Genomic DNA, 14,109 nt, shown 5'->3' on the forward strand with positions numbered 1-14,109 from the left:
TCCTGAGAACGGAAATACCCCATATGTATAAAATGCCCTGCGGGTGCACAACAAGGCTCAGGAGTGAGTGACATAAACACAAAAAAATAAATACCCAGATGAGACCCCATTTTGGAAACTACACCCCTCACGGAACGGAACAATGGGTATATTGAGCCATAACACCCCACAGGTGTTTTTTCACAAAAATACTGGTGTTACCCAAAATTTTTCATTTTCACAAGGGAAAATAGGAAAAAAGGCCCCCAAAAATTTGTAACCCCATTTCTTCTGAATAAGAACATACCCCATATGTGGATGTAAAGTGCTCTGCGGGTGCACTACAATGCTCAGAAGAGAAGGAGCGCCATTGGGCTTTTGAAGAGACAATTTGTCCAAAATTGAAGACCACATGTGTTTACAAAGCCCCCATAGTGCCAGAACAATGGACACCCCCACCACAAGTGACCCCATTTTGGAAGCTACACCCCTCATGTAATGTAATAAGGGGTACAGTGAGCATTTACGCCCTACAGGTGTCTGACCGATTTTTGGAACAGTGGTCCGTGAAAATGAAAAATACAATTTTTCATCTGCACAGCTCATTGTTCCAAAAATCTGTCAAACGCCAGTGGGGTGTAAATACTCACTGCACCCCTTATTAAATTATGTGAAGGGTGTAGTTTAAAATGGGGTCACATGTGTGGGGGTCCATGTGGGGGGGCGGCGGCCCAGGAGGCCTCTTGGAGGGCAGCGACCCAGGTAGTCTCTTGGGGGGCGTTAACCCAGGAGGCCTCTTGTGGGGCAACGACACACGAGGCCTCTTGGGGGGCGGCAACCCAGTAGGCCTCTTGGCGGGCGGCGAACCAGGAGGCCTCTTGGGGGGCGGCAACCCAGGAGGCCTCTTGGGGGGCGGCGGCCCAGGAGTCCTCTTGGGGGGCGGCGACCCAGCAGGAATCTTGGGGGGCGGCGACCCAGCAGGACTCTTGGGGGGCGGCGATGCAGGAGAACCCTTGGGGGAGGCGGCCCAGCAGGCCTCTTGGGGGAGGCGGCCCAGCAGTCCTCTTGGGGGGCGGCGACCCAGGAGTCCTCTTGGGGGGCGGCGACCCAGGAGGCCTCTTGGGGGGCGGCGACCCAGGAGGCCTCTTGGGGGGCGGCGACCCAGGAGGCCTCTTGGGGGGCGGCGACCCAGGAGGAGTCTTGGGGGGCGGCGACCCAGGAGGCCTCTTGGGGGGCGGCGACCCAGGAGGAGTCTTGGGGGGCGGCGACCCAGGAGGAGTCTTGGGGGCGGCGACCCAGGATGACTCTTGGAGGCGGCAACCCAGGATGACTCTTGGGGGGCGGAGACCCAGGATGACTCTTGGGGGGCGGCGAACCAGGATGACTCTTGGGGGGGGGGCGACCCAGGAGGAGTCTTGGGGGGCGGCGACCCAGGAGGAGTCTTGGGGGGCAGCAACCCAGGAGGACTCTTGGGGGGTGGAAGACCAGGAGGCCTCTTGGGAGGCGGCGGCCTAGGAGGCCTCTTGGGGGGCGGCGACCCAGGAGGCCTCTTGGGGGGAGGCAACCCAGGAGGCCTCTTGGGGGGTGGCAACCCAGGAGAACTCTTGGGTGGGGGCGGCAACCCAGGAGGACTCTTGGAGGGCGGCGGCCCAGGAGTACTCTTGGAGGGCGGCGGCCCAGGAGTACTCTTGGGGGGCGGCGACCCAGGAGGCCTCTTGGGAGGCAGCGGCCTAGGAGGCCTCTTGGGGGGCGGCGACCCAGGAGTCCTCTTGGGGGGCGGCGAACCAGGAGGTCTCTTGGGGGGGTGGCGACCCAGGAGTACTCTTGGGGGGCGGCGACCCAGGAGAACTCTTGGGGGGCGGCGACCCAGGAGGCCTATTGGGAGGAAGAGGTCCAGGAAGCCTCTTAGGGGGGTGGCGACCCAGGAGAACTCTTGGGGGAGGCGGCCCAGGAGGCCTCTTGGGGGGCAAAAACACAGTATTACTCTTCCGCTCAGGAGGCCTCTTGGGTGGATGCGAACCAGGAGACCTCTTGGGAAGAAGAGGTCCAGGAGGCCTCTTGGGGGGCGGTGACCCAGGAGTACTCTTGGAGGGCGGCGGCCCAGGAGTACTCTTGGAGGGCGGCGGACCAGGAGTACTCTTGGGGGGCGGTGACCCAGGAGTCCTCTTGGGGTGCGGCGACCCATGAGGCCTCTTGGGGTGCGGCGACCCAGGAGGCCTCTTGGGTGGAGGCAAACCAGAAGGCCTATTGGGAGGAAGAGGTCCTGGAGGTCTCTTGGGGGGCGGCGATCCAGGAGGCCTCTTGGGGGGCGGCGACCCAGGAGTCCTCTTGGGGTGAGGCGACCCAGGAGGCCTCTTGGGTGGAGGCAAACCAGGAGGCCTATTGGGAGGAAGAGGTCCAGTAGGCCTATTGGGAGGAAGAGGTCCAGGAAGCCTCTTAGGGGGGTGGAGACCCAGGGGGCCTTTGGGGGTGGCTCGCCCAGGGTGGCCTCTCCTCTGGGGGCGGCTCGCCCAGGGGGGGCCTCTCCTCTGGGGGCGGCTAGCTCAGGGGGGGCCTCTCATCTGGGGGCGGCTTGCCCAGGGGGGGCCTCTCCTCTGGGGGCGGCTAGCTCAGGGGGGGCCTCTCCTCTGGGGGCTGCTCGCCCAGGAGGCCTCTTGGGGGGTGAGGATCCAGGAGGTCTCTTGGGGGGCGGCGGCCAAGGAGGCCTCTTGAGGGGCAAAAACACAGGATTCCTCTTCCTCTCAGGAGGCCTCTTGGTTGGAGGCAAACCAGGAGGCCTATTGGGAGGAAGAGGTCCAGGAGGCCTATTGGGGGGCGGCGACCCACGGGGTCTATTGGGGGGCGGCGACCCAGGAGGCCTCTTGGGGGGCGGCGGCCTAGGAGGCCTCTTGGGGGCGGCGACCCAGGAGGCCTCTTGGGGGGCGGAGGACCAGGAGGCCTCTTGGGGGGCAGAGGACCAGGAGGCCTCTTGGGAGACGGCGGCCCAGGAGGCCTCTTGGGGGGCGGCGGCCCAGGAGGCCTCTTGGGGGGCGACGAACCAGGAGGCCTCTTGGGGGGCGGCGGCCCAGGAGGCCTCTTGGGGGCAAAAACACAGGATTCCTCTTCTGCTCAGGAGGCCTCTTGGGTGGAGGCGAACCAGGAGGCCTCTTGGGAGGAAGAGGTCCAGGAGGCCTCTTGGGGGGCGGCAACCCAGGAGGCCTCTTGGGGGGCGGCGGCCCAGGAGGCCTCTTGGGGGCGGCGGCCCAGGAGGCCTTTTGGGGGGTGGCGGCCCAGGAGGCCTCTTGGGGTGCGGGGACCCAGGAGGAGTCTTGGGGGCGGCAACCCAGGAGGAGTCTTTGGGGGCGGCGACCCAGGAGGACTCTTGGGGGGCGACGAACCAGGAGGCCTCTTGGGGGCGGCGGCGGCCCTGGAGGCCTCTTCGGGGGCAAAAACACAGGATTCCTCTTCTGCTCAAGAGTCTTGGGGGGCGGCGGACCAGAACGTCTCTTGGGGGGCGGCGACCCAGGAGTTATCCTGGGGTGCGACGACCCAGTAGTACTCTTGGGGGGCGGCGACCCAGGAGGACTCTTGGGTGGAGGCAAACCAGGAGGCCTATTGGGAGGAAGAGGTCCAGGAAGCCTCTTAGGGGGGTGGCGACCCAGGAGAACTCTTGGGGGAGGCAGCCCAGGAGGCCTCTTGGGGGGCGACGAACCAGGAGGCCTCTTGGGGGCGGCGGCGGCCCTGGAGGCCTCTTCGGGGGCAAAAACACAGGATTCCTCTTCTGCTCAGGAGGCCTCTTGGGTGGAGGCGAACCAGGAGGCCTCTTGGGTGGAGGCAAACCAGGAGGCCTCTTGGGAGGAAGAGGTCCAGGAGGCCATTTGGGGTGGCGGCGGTCCAGGAGGCCTCTTGGGGGGCGGCGGCCCAGAAGGCCTCTTGGGGGGCGGAGGACCAGGAGAACTCTTGGCGGGCTGCGACCCAGGAGGCCTCTTGGGGGCGGCGACCCAGGAGGCCTCTTGGGGGGCGGTGACCTAGTAGGACTTTTGGGGGGCGGCGACCAAGGAAAACTCTTGGGGGGCGGCGACCAAGGAGGACTCTTGGGGGGGCGGCGACCAAGGAGGATTCTTGGGGGTCGGCAGCCCAGGAGGCCTTTTGGGGGGCGGCGACCCCGGAGGAGTCTTGGGGGGCCGCGACCCCGGAGGAGTCTTGGGGGGCAGAGGACAAGGAGGCCTCTTGGGAGGCGGTGGCCCAGGAGGCCTCTTGGGGAGCGGAGGACCAGGAGGCCTCTTGGGGGGTGGGGTCCCAGGAGGCCTCTTGGGGGGCGGCGACCCCGGAGGAGTCTTGGGGGGCGGCGACCCCGTAGAGTCTTGGGGCAGAGGACAAGGAGGCCTCTTGGGAGGCGGCGGCCCAGGAGGCCTCTTGGGGGGCGGCGACCCAGGAGGCCTCTTGGGGGCGGCGACCCAGGAGGACTCTTGGGGGGCGGCAACCAAGGAGGACTCTTGGGGGGCGGCGACCAAGGAGGACTCTTGGGGGGGCGGCGACCAAGGAGGATTCTTGGGGGGCGGCGACCCCGGAGGAGTCTTGGGGGGCAGAGGACAAGGAGGCCTCTTGGGGGGCGGCGACCCAGGAGGACTCTTGGGGGGCGGAGGACCATGAGGCCTCTTGGGGGGTGGGGGCCCAGGAGGCCTCTTGGGGGGCGGCGACCCAGGAGGAGTCTTGGGGGGCGGCGACCCAGGAGGAGTCTTGGGGGGCGGCGGACCAGGAGGCCTCTTGGGGGGCGGCGGACCAGGAGGCCTCTTGGGGGGGCGGCGATCCAGGAGGCCTCTTGGGGGGCGGCGACCCAGGAGTCCTCTTGGGAGGAAGAGGTCAAGGAAGCCTCTTAGGGGGGTGGCAACCCAGGAGAACTCTTGGGGGAGACAGCCCAGGAGGCCTCTTGGGGGGTGGTGGCCCAGGAGGCCTCTTGGGGGGCGGCAGCCCAGGAGGCCTCCTGGGGGCGGCAGCCCAGGAGGCCTCTTGGGGGGGCAACGAACCAGGAGGCCTCTTGGGGGGCGGCAACCCAGGAGTCCTCTTGGGGTGCGGCGAGCCAGGAGGCCTCTTGGGTGGAGGCAAACCAGAAGGCCTATTGGGAGGAAGAGGTCCTGGAGGCCTCTTGGGGGGGCGGCGATCCAGGAGGCCTCTTGGGGTGCGGCGACCCAGGAGTCCTCTTGGGGTGCGACGACCCAGGAGGCCTCTTGGGTGGAGGCAAACCAGGAGGCCTATTGGGAGGAAGAGGTTCAGGAGGCCTATTGGGAGGAAGAGGTCCAGGAAGCCTCTTAGGGGGGTGGCGACCGAGGGGGCCTTTGGGGACGGCTCGCCAAGGGTGGCCTCTCCTCTGGGGGCGGCTCGCCCAGGGGGGGCCTCTCCTCTGGGGGCGGCTCGCCCAGGGGGGGGCCTGTCCTCTGCGGGCGGCTCGCCCATAGGGGGCCTCTCCTCTGGGGGCGGCTCGCCCAGGGGGGGCCTCTCTTCTGGAGGCGGCTCGCTCAGGGGGGCCTCTCCTCTGGAGGCGGCTCGCTCAGGGGGGCCTCTCCTCTGGGGGCGGCTCGCTCAGGGGGGCCTCTCCTCTGGGGGCGGCTCGCTCAGGGGGGCCTCTCCTCTGGGGGCGGCTCGCTCAGGGGGGCCTCTCCTCTGGGGGCGGCTCGCTCAGGGGGGCCTCTCCTCTGGGGGCGGCTCGCCCAGGAGGCCTCTTGGGGGGTGACGAACCAGGAGGTCTCTTAGGGGGCGGCGGCAAGGGAGGCCTCTTGAGGGGCAAAAACACAGGATTCCTTTTCCTCTCAGGAGGCCTCTTGGTTGGAGGCAAGAGGTCCAGGAGGCCTATTGGGGGGCGGCGACCCACGGGGACTCTTGGGGGGCGGCGACCCAGGAGGCCTCTTGGGGGGCGGCGGCCTAGGAGGCCTCTTGGGGGTGGCGACCCAGGAGGACTCTTGGGAGATGGCGGCCCAGGAGGCCTCTTGGGAGACGGCGGCCCAGGAGGCCTCTTGGGGGGCGGCGACTGTAAAAATGATTAATATACAATATAACATATGCAAGGGTATACAAGATGGCTGACAAGAGTCAAACCTAAAATGGATGCCATGACCTTTAGGAAAGTTGAGCTATAGCCCCAACTAGCTGAATACTATAGATAGAATTGCTGAGGTATGCATAACTATACTATTCTAGGAAGGGTAGTAATGTACAATCAGTATGTAAGTTAAGCGTGACATAATGTATACACCCATTAGTTAACCCCTTAAGGACTCAGGGTTTTTCCGTTTTTGCACTTTCGTTTTTACCTCCTTACCTTTTAAAAATCATAACCCTTTCAATTTTCCACCTAAAAATCCATATTATGGCTTATTTTTTGCGTCGCCAATTCTACTTTGCAGTGACATTAGTCATTTTACCCAAAAATGCACGGCGAAACGGAAAAAAAAATCATTGTGCGACAAAATTGAAAAAAAAACGCCATTTTGTAACTTTTGGGGGCTTTCGTTTCTACGCAGTGCATATTTCGGTAAAAATTACACCTTATCATTATTCTGTAGGTCCATACGGTTAAAATGATACCCTACTTATATAGGTTTAATTTTGTCGCACTTCTGGAAAAAATCATAACTACATGCAGGAAAATTTATACATTTAAAAATGTCATCTTCTGACCCCTATAACTTTTTTATTTTTCCACGTATGGGGTGGTATGAGGACTCATTTTTTGCGCCGTGATCTGAAGTTTTTATCGGTATGATTTTTGTTTTGATCGGACTTTTTGATCACTTTTTATTCATTTTTTAATGATATAAAAAGTGACCAAAATACGCTTTTTTGGACTTTGGAATTTTTTTGCGCGTACGCCATTGACCGTACGGCTTAATTAATGATATATTTTTATAGTTCGGACATTTACGCACGCGGCGATACCACATATGTTTATTTTTTATTTTTTTTACACTGTTTTATTTTTTTATGGGAAAAGGGGGGTGATTCAAACTTTTATTAGGGAAGGGGTTAAATGACCTTTATTAACACTTTTTTTTTACATTTTTTTTGCAGTGTTATAGGTCCCATAGGGACCTATAACACTGCACACACTGATCTCTAATGCTGATCACTGGCGTGCATTAACACGCCTGTGATCAGCATTATCGGCGCTTGACTGCTCCTGCCTGGATCTCAGGCACGGAGCAGTCATTCGTCGATCGGACATCGAGGAGGCAGGTAAGAGCCCTCCCGGTGTCCGATCAGCTGTTCGGGACGCCGCGATTTCACCGCGGCGGTCCCGAACAGCCCGACTGAGCAGCCGGGTCACTTTCACTTTCACTTTAGAAGCGGCGGTCAGCTTTGACCGCCGCTTCTAAAGGGTTAATACCGCACATCGCCGCGATCGGCGATGTGTGGTATTAGCCGCGGGTCCCTGCCGTTGATTAGCGCCGGGACCGACGCGATATGATGCGGGATCGCGGCGCGATCCCGCTTCATATCGCGGGAGCCGGCGCAGGACGTAAATATACGTCCTGCGTCGTTAAGGGGTTAAAGATATACTCAATCCAACCCACTAGGAGGAGATATATAGAGACAAGTATATTTATGGATATAAGGCGTAGTATAACCACGCCCACAAATGTAAAGAACACACCCATAAGTACAGTATTTAAGAAGACTGCATCATTATGGAAGGATGATCATTAAGGCATCATTAAGGAAGCATCATTAAGGAAGCCTCATCCATGGTGGACGAGGAGAACATCATGAAGCAAGACCATTGAAGTAAGCCAAGCCAAGCTAAGAGGAAGGAGGTGGAGCCAGACCAGTCTGATGAAGGAGGAAGCCATCTTGGATGAACTTTCCATGATGGATCCAGCCCACACAACCCTCACTTGGTGAGATTGTTCTGAGAACATGCCTGCACTTCCTACTGTTATTATTGTAATACTTAAGCAAGAACTGTTATTTACATAATATTTACTAGTTTGTTCTGTTTGCCATATTTGTCTATGAACCTAAAATAAATGTATGATTGTTTACTTAATTTGACGTAAAGTGAGTAATTTATTCCTCTCCAATGGTGACTGTGTCAAATGAAATTTGACCAGTATAAGAATGTAACAGCGACCCAGGAGGAGTCTTGGGGGGCGGCGACCCAGGTGGAGTCTTGGGGGGCAGCGACCCAGGAGGAGTCTTGGGGGGGCGGCGACCCAGGAGGAGTCTTGGGGGGCGGCGACCCAGGAGGAGTCTTGGGGGGCGGCGACCCAGGAGGAGTCTTGGGGGGCGGCGGACCAGGAGGCCTCTTGGGGGGCAGCGACCCAGGAGGCCTCTTGGGGGACGGCGACCCAGGAGGCCTCTTGGGTGGAGGCAAACCAGGAGGCCTATTGGGAGGAAGAGGTCAAGGAAGCCTCTTAGGGGGGTGGCAACCCAGGAGAACTCTTGGGGGAGACAGCCCAGGAGGCCTCTTGGGGGGCGGTGGCCCAGGAGGCCTCTTGGGGGGCGTCGGCCCAGGAGGCCTCCTGGGGGGGGCGGCCCAGGAGGCCTCTTGGGGGGCAACGAACCAGGAGGCCTCTTGGGGGGCGGTGGCCCAGGAGGCCTCTTCGGGGGCAAAAACACAGGATTCCTCTTCTGCTCAGGAGGCCTCTTGAGTGGAGGGGAACCAGGAGGCCTCTTGTGAGGAAGAGGTCCAGGAGGCCTCTTGGGGGGCGGCGACCTAGGAGGCCTCTTGGGGGGCGGCGGCCCAGGAGGCCTCTTGGGGGGCGGCTGCCCAGGAGGCCTTTTGGGGGGCGGCGGCCCAGGAGGCCTCTTGGGGGGCGGCGGCCCAGGAGGCCTCTTGGGGGGCGGCGGCCCAGGAGGCCTCTTGGGGGGCGGCGATCCAGGAGGCCTCTTGGGGGCGGTGACCAAGGAGGCCTCTTGGGGGTGGCGGCCCAGAACGTCTCTTGGGGTGCGGCAACCCAGGGGGCCTCTTGGGGGGCAACGAACCAGGAGGCCTCTTGGGGGGCGGCGGCCCAGGAGGCCTCTTGGGGGGCGGCGGCCCAGGAGGCCTCTTCGGGGGCAAAAACTCAGGATTCCTCTTCTGCTCAGGAGGCCTCTTGAGTGGAGGGGAACCAGGAGGCCTCTTGGGAGGAAGAGGTCCAGGAGGCCTCTTGGGGGGCGGCGACCCAGGAGGCCTCTTGGGGGGCGGCGGCCCAGGAGTCCTCTTGGGGGTGGGGCGGCGGCCCAGGAGGCCTTTTGGGGGGCGGCGGCCCAGGAGGCCTTTTGGGGGGCGGCGGCCCAGGAGGCCTCTTGGGGGGCGGCGGCCCAGGAGGCCTCTTGGGGGGCGGCGGCCCAGGAGGCCTCTTGGGGGGTGGCGACCCAGAACGTCTCTTGGGGTGCGGCGACCCAGGAGTAATCCTGGGGAGGTGCGACCCAGGAGCACTCTTGGGGGGCGGCGACCCAGGAGGACTCTTGGAGGGCGGCGACCCAGGAGGACTCTTGGGGGGTGGAGGACCAGGAGGCCTCTTGTGAGACGGCGGACCAGGAGGCCTCTTGGGAGACGGCGGCCAAGTAGGCCTCTTGGGGGGCAGCGACCCAGGAGGAGACTTGGGGGGCGGCGACCCAGGAGGAGTCTTGAGGGGCGGCGACCCAGGAGGAGTCTTGGGGGGCGGTGACCCAGGAGGAGTCCTAGGGGGTGGCGACCAAGGAGGAGTCTTGGGGGGCGGCGACCCAGGAGGAGTCTTGGGGGGCGGCGACCCAGGAGGAGTCTTGGGGGGAGGCGGACCAGAACGTCTCTTGCGGTGCGGCAACCCAGGAGTAATTCTGGGGTGTGACGACTCAGGAGTACTCTTGGGGGGCGGCAACCCAGGAGGACTCTTGAGTGGAGGCAAACCAGGAGGCCTATTGGGAGGAAGAGGTCCAGGAAGCCTCTTAGGGGGGCGGCGATCCAGGAGGCCTCTTGGGGGCGGTGACCCAGGAGGCCTCTTGGGGGCGGCGGCCCAGGAGGCCTCTTGGGGGCGGCGGCCCAGAACGTCTCTTGGGGTGCGGCGACCCAGGGGGCCTCTTGGGGGGCAACGAACCAGGAGGCCTCTTGGGGGCGGCGGCCCAGGAGGCCTCTTTGGGGGCAAAAACACAGGATTCCTCTTCTGCTCAGGAGGCCTCTTGAGTGGAGCGGAACCAGGAGGCCTCTTGGGAGGAAGAGGTCCAGGAGGCCTCTTGGGGGGCGGCGACCCAGGAGGCCTCTTAGGGGGCGGCGGCCCAGGAGGCCTCTTGGGGGGCGGCGGCCCAGGAGGCCTCTTGGGGGGCGGCGGTCCAGGAGGCCTCTTGGGGGCGGTGACCCAGGAGGCCTCTTGGGGGCGGTGGCCCAGAACCTCTCTTGGGGTGCGGTGACCCAGGAGTAATCCTGGGGTGCGACGACCCAGGAGTCCTCTTGGGGGGGGAGGACCAGGAGGACTCTTGGGGGGCGGAGGACCAGGAGGCCTCTTGGGGGGCGGAGGACCAGGAGGCCTCTTGGGGGGCGGAGGACAAGGAGGCCTCTTGGGAGACGGCGGCCCAGGAGGCCTCTTGGGAGACGGCGGCCCAGGAGGCCTTTTGGGAGATGGTGGCCCAGGAGGCCTCTTGAGTGGAGGGGAACCAGGAGGCCTCTTGGGAGGAAGAGGTCCAGGAGGCCTCTTGGGGGGCGGCGACCCAGGAGGACTCTTGGGGGACGGCGACCCAGGAGGACTCTTGGGGGGCGGCGACCAAGGAGGACTCTTGGGGGGCGGCGACCAAGGAGGACTCTTGGGGGGCGGCAACCCAGGAGGCCTCTTGGGAGGCGGCTGCCCAGGAGGCCTCTTGGGGGGTGGCGACCCAGAACGTCTCTTGGGGTGCGGCGACCCAGGAGTAATCCTGGGGAGGGGCGACCCAGGAGTACTCTTGGGGGGCGGCGACCCAGGAGGACTCTTGGAGGGCGGCGACCCAGGAGGACTCTTGGGGGGTCGAGGACCAGGAGGCCTCTTGGGAGACGGCGGACCAGGAGGCCTCTTGGGAGACGGCGGACCAGGAGGCCTCTTGGGAGACGGCGACCAAGGAGGCCTCTTGGGAGACGGCGGCCAAGTAGGCCTCTTGGGGGGCAGCGACCCAGGAGGAGATTTGGGGGGCGGCGACCCAGGAGGAGTCTTGAGGGGCGGCGACCCAGGAGGAGTCTTTGGGGGAGGCGGACCAGAACGTCTTGAGGTGTGCGGCAACCCAGGAGTAATCCTGGGGTGCGACGACCCAGGAGTACTCTTGGGGGGCGGCGACCCAGGAGGACTCTTGAGTGGAGGCAAACCAGGAGGCCTATTGGGAGGAAGAGGTCCAGGAAGCCTCTTAGGGGGGTGGCGACCCAGGAGAATTCTTGGGGGAGGCAGCCCAGGAGGCCTCTTGGGGGGCGACGAACCAGGAGGCCTCTTGGGGGCAAAAACACAGGATTCCTCTTCTGCTCAGGAGGCCTCTTGGGTGGAGGCGAACCAGGAGGCCTCTTGGGAGGAAGAGGTCCAGGAGGCCTCTTGGGGGAAGGCGACCCAGGAGGCCTCTTGGGGGGCGGCGGCCAAGGAGGCCTCTTGGGGGGCGGTGGCCCAGGATGCCTCTTGGGGGGCGGCGGCCCAGGAGGCCTTTTGGGGGGCGGCGACCCAGGAGGACTCTTGGGGGGGCGGCGACCAAGGAGGACTCTTGGGGGACGGCGACCAAGGAGGACTCTTGGGGTTCGGCGACCAAGGAGGACTCTTGGGGGGGCGGAGGACCAGGAGGCCTCTTGGAAGGCGGCGGCCCAGGAGGCCTCTTGGGGAGCGGCGGCCCAGGAGGCCTCTTGGGGAGCGGCGGCCCAGGAGGCCACTTGGGGAGCGGCGGCCCAGGAGGCCACTTGGGAAGCGGCGACCCAGGAGGCCTCTTGGGGAGCAGCGACCCAGGAGGCCTCTTGGGGAGCAGTGACCCAGGAGGCCTCTTGGGGGGCAGCGACCCAGGAGGCCTCTTGGGGGGCGGAGGACCAGGAGGCCTCTTGGAAGGCGGCGGCCTAGGAGGCCTCTTGGGGGCGGCGGCCTAGGAGGCCTCTTGGGGGGCGGCCTAGGAGGCCTCTTGGGGGGCGGCGACCCAGGATGCCACTTGGGGGGCGGCGACCCAGGAGGCCTCTTGGGGGGCGGTGACCAAGGAGGACTATTGGGGGGTGGCAACCAAGGAGGACTCTTGGGGGGCGGCGACCCAAGAGGACTCTTTGGGGGCAGAGGACCAGGAGGCCTCTCGGGAGGCGGCGGCCTAGGAGGCTTCTTGGGGGACGGCGACCCAGGAGGCCTGTTGGGGGCGGCGACCCAGGGAGCCTCTTGGCGCGGCGACCCAGGAGGCCTTTTGGGGGGCGGCGACCCAGGAGGCTTCATGGGGGGCGGCGACCAAGGAGTACTCTTGGGGGAGACAGCCCAGGAGTACTCTTGGGGGGCGGCGACCCAGGAAGACTCTTGGGGGGCCTAGATCCAGGAGGCCTCTTGGGGCTGCGACCCAGGAGGCCTTTTGGGGGGCGGCGACCCAGGAGGACTCTTGGGGGGCGGCGAACCAGGAGGCCTCTTGGGGGGCGGCGAACCAGGAGGACTCTTGGGGGGCGGCGACCCAGAAGAACTCTTGGGGGGCGGCGACCCAAGACGACTCTTGGGGGGCGGCGACCCAGGACGACTCTTGGGGGGTGGCGACCCATGACGATTCTTGGGGGGCGGCGACCCAGGACGACTCATGGGGGGCGGCGACCCAGGACGATTCTTGGGGGGCGGCGACCCAGGACGATTCTTGGGGGGCGGAGACCCAGGACGACTCTTGGGGGGCGGCGACCCAGGACGACTCTTGGGGGGCGGCGACCCAGGAGGCCTGTTGGGGGGCAGCGACCCAGGAGGACACTTGGGGTGCGGCGAACCAGGAGGTCTCTTGGGGGGCGACGACCCAGGATGCCTCTTGGGGGGCGGCGGCCCAGGAGGACTCTTGGGGGGCGGCAACCAAGGAGGACTCTTGGGGGACGGCGACCAAGGAGGACTCTTGGGGTTCGGCGACCAAGGAGGACTCTTGGGGGGGCGGAGGACCAGGAGGCCTCTTGGAAGGCGGCGGCCCAGGAGGCCTCTTGGGGAGCGGCGGCCCAGGAGGCCTCTTGGGGAGCGGCGGCCCAGGAGGCCACTTGGGGAGCGGCGGCCCAGGAGGCCACTTGGGGAGCGGCAACCCAGGAGGCCTCTTGGGGAGCAGCGACCCAGGAGGCCTCTTGGGGAGCAGTGACCCAGGAGGCCTCTTGGGCGGCAGCGACCCAGGAGGCCTCTTGGGGGGCGGTGTACCAGAAGGCCTCTTGGAAGGCGGCGGCCTAGGAGGCCTCTTGGGGGCGGCGGCCTAGGAGGCCTCTTGGGGGGCGGCCTAGGAGGCCTCTTGGGGGGCGGCGACCCAGGATGCCACTTGGGGGGCGGCGACCCAGGAGGCCTCTTGGGGGGCGGCGACCAAGGAGGACTATTGGGGGGTGGCAACCAAGGAGGACTCTTGGGGGGCGACGACCCAAGAGGACTCTTTGGGGGCAGAGGACCAGGAGGCCTCTCGGGAGGCGGCGGCCTAGGAGGCTTCTTGGGGGACGGCGACCCAGGAGGCCTCTTGGGGGCGGCGACCCAGGAAGCCTCTTGGCGCGGAGACCCAGGAGGCCTTTTGGGGGGCGGCGACCCAGGAGGAGTCTTGGGGGGCGTAGGACCAGAAGGCCTCTTGGGGGGTGGCGACCCAGGAGGCTTCATGGGGGGCGGCTACCCAGAGGCCTCTTTGGGGGGGCGGCGACCAAGGAGAACTCTTGGGGGAGACAGCCCAGGAGTACTCTTGGGGGGCGGCGACCCAGGAAGACTCTTGGGGGGCCTAGATCCAGGAGGCCTCTTGGGGCTGCGACCCAGGAGGCCTTTTGGGGGGCGGCGACCCAGGAGGACTCTTGGGGGGCGGCAAACCAGGAGGCCTCTTGGGGGGCGGCGAACCAGGAGGACTCTTGGGGGGCGGCGACCCAGGAGAACTCTTGGGGGGCGGCGACCCAGGACGACTCTTGGGGGGCGGCGACCCATGACGACTCTTGGGGGGCGGCGACCCAGGACGACTCATGGGGGGCGGCGACCCAGGACGACTCTTGGGGGGCGGCGACCCAGGACGATTCTTGGGGGGCGGAGACCCAGGACG

Source organism: Hyla sarda, chromosome 1 (genome assembly GCF_029499605.1).
Source record: "Hyla sarda isolate aHylSar1 chromosome 1, aHylSar1.hap1, whole genome shotgun sequence".
Lineage (NCBI taxonomy): Eukaryota > Metazoa > Chordata > Amphibia > Anura > Hylidae > Hyla > Hyla sarda.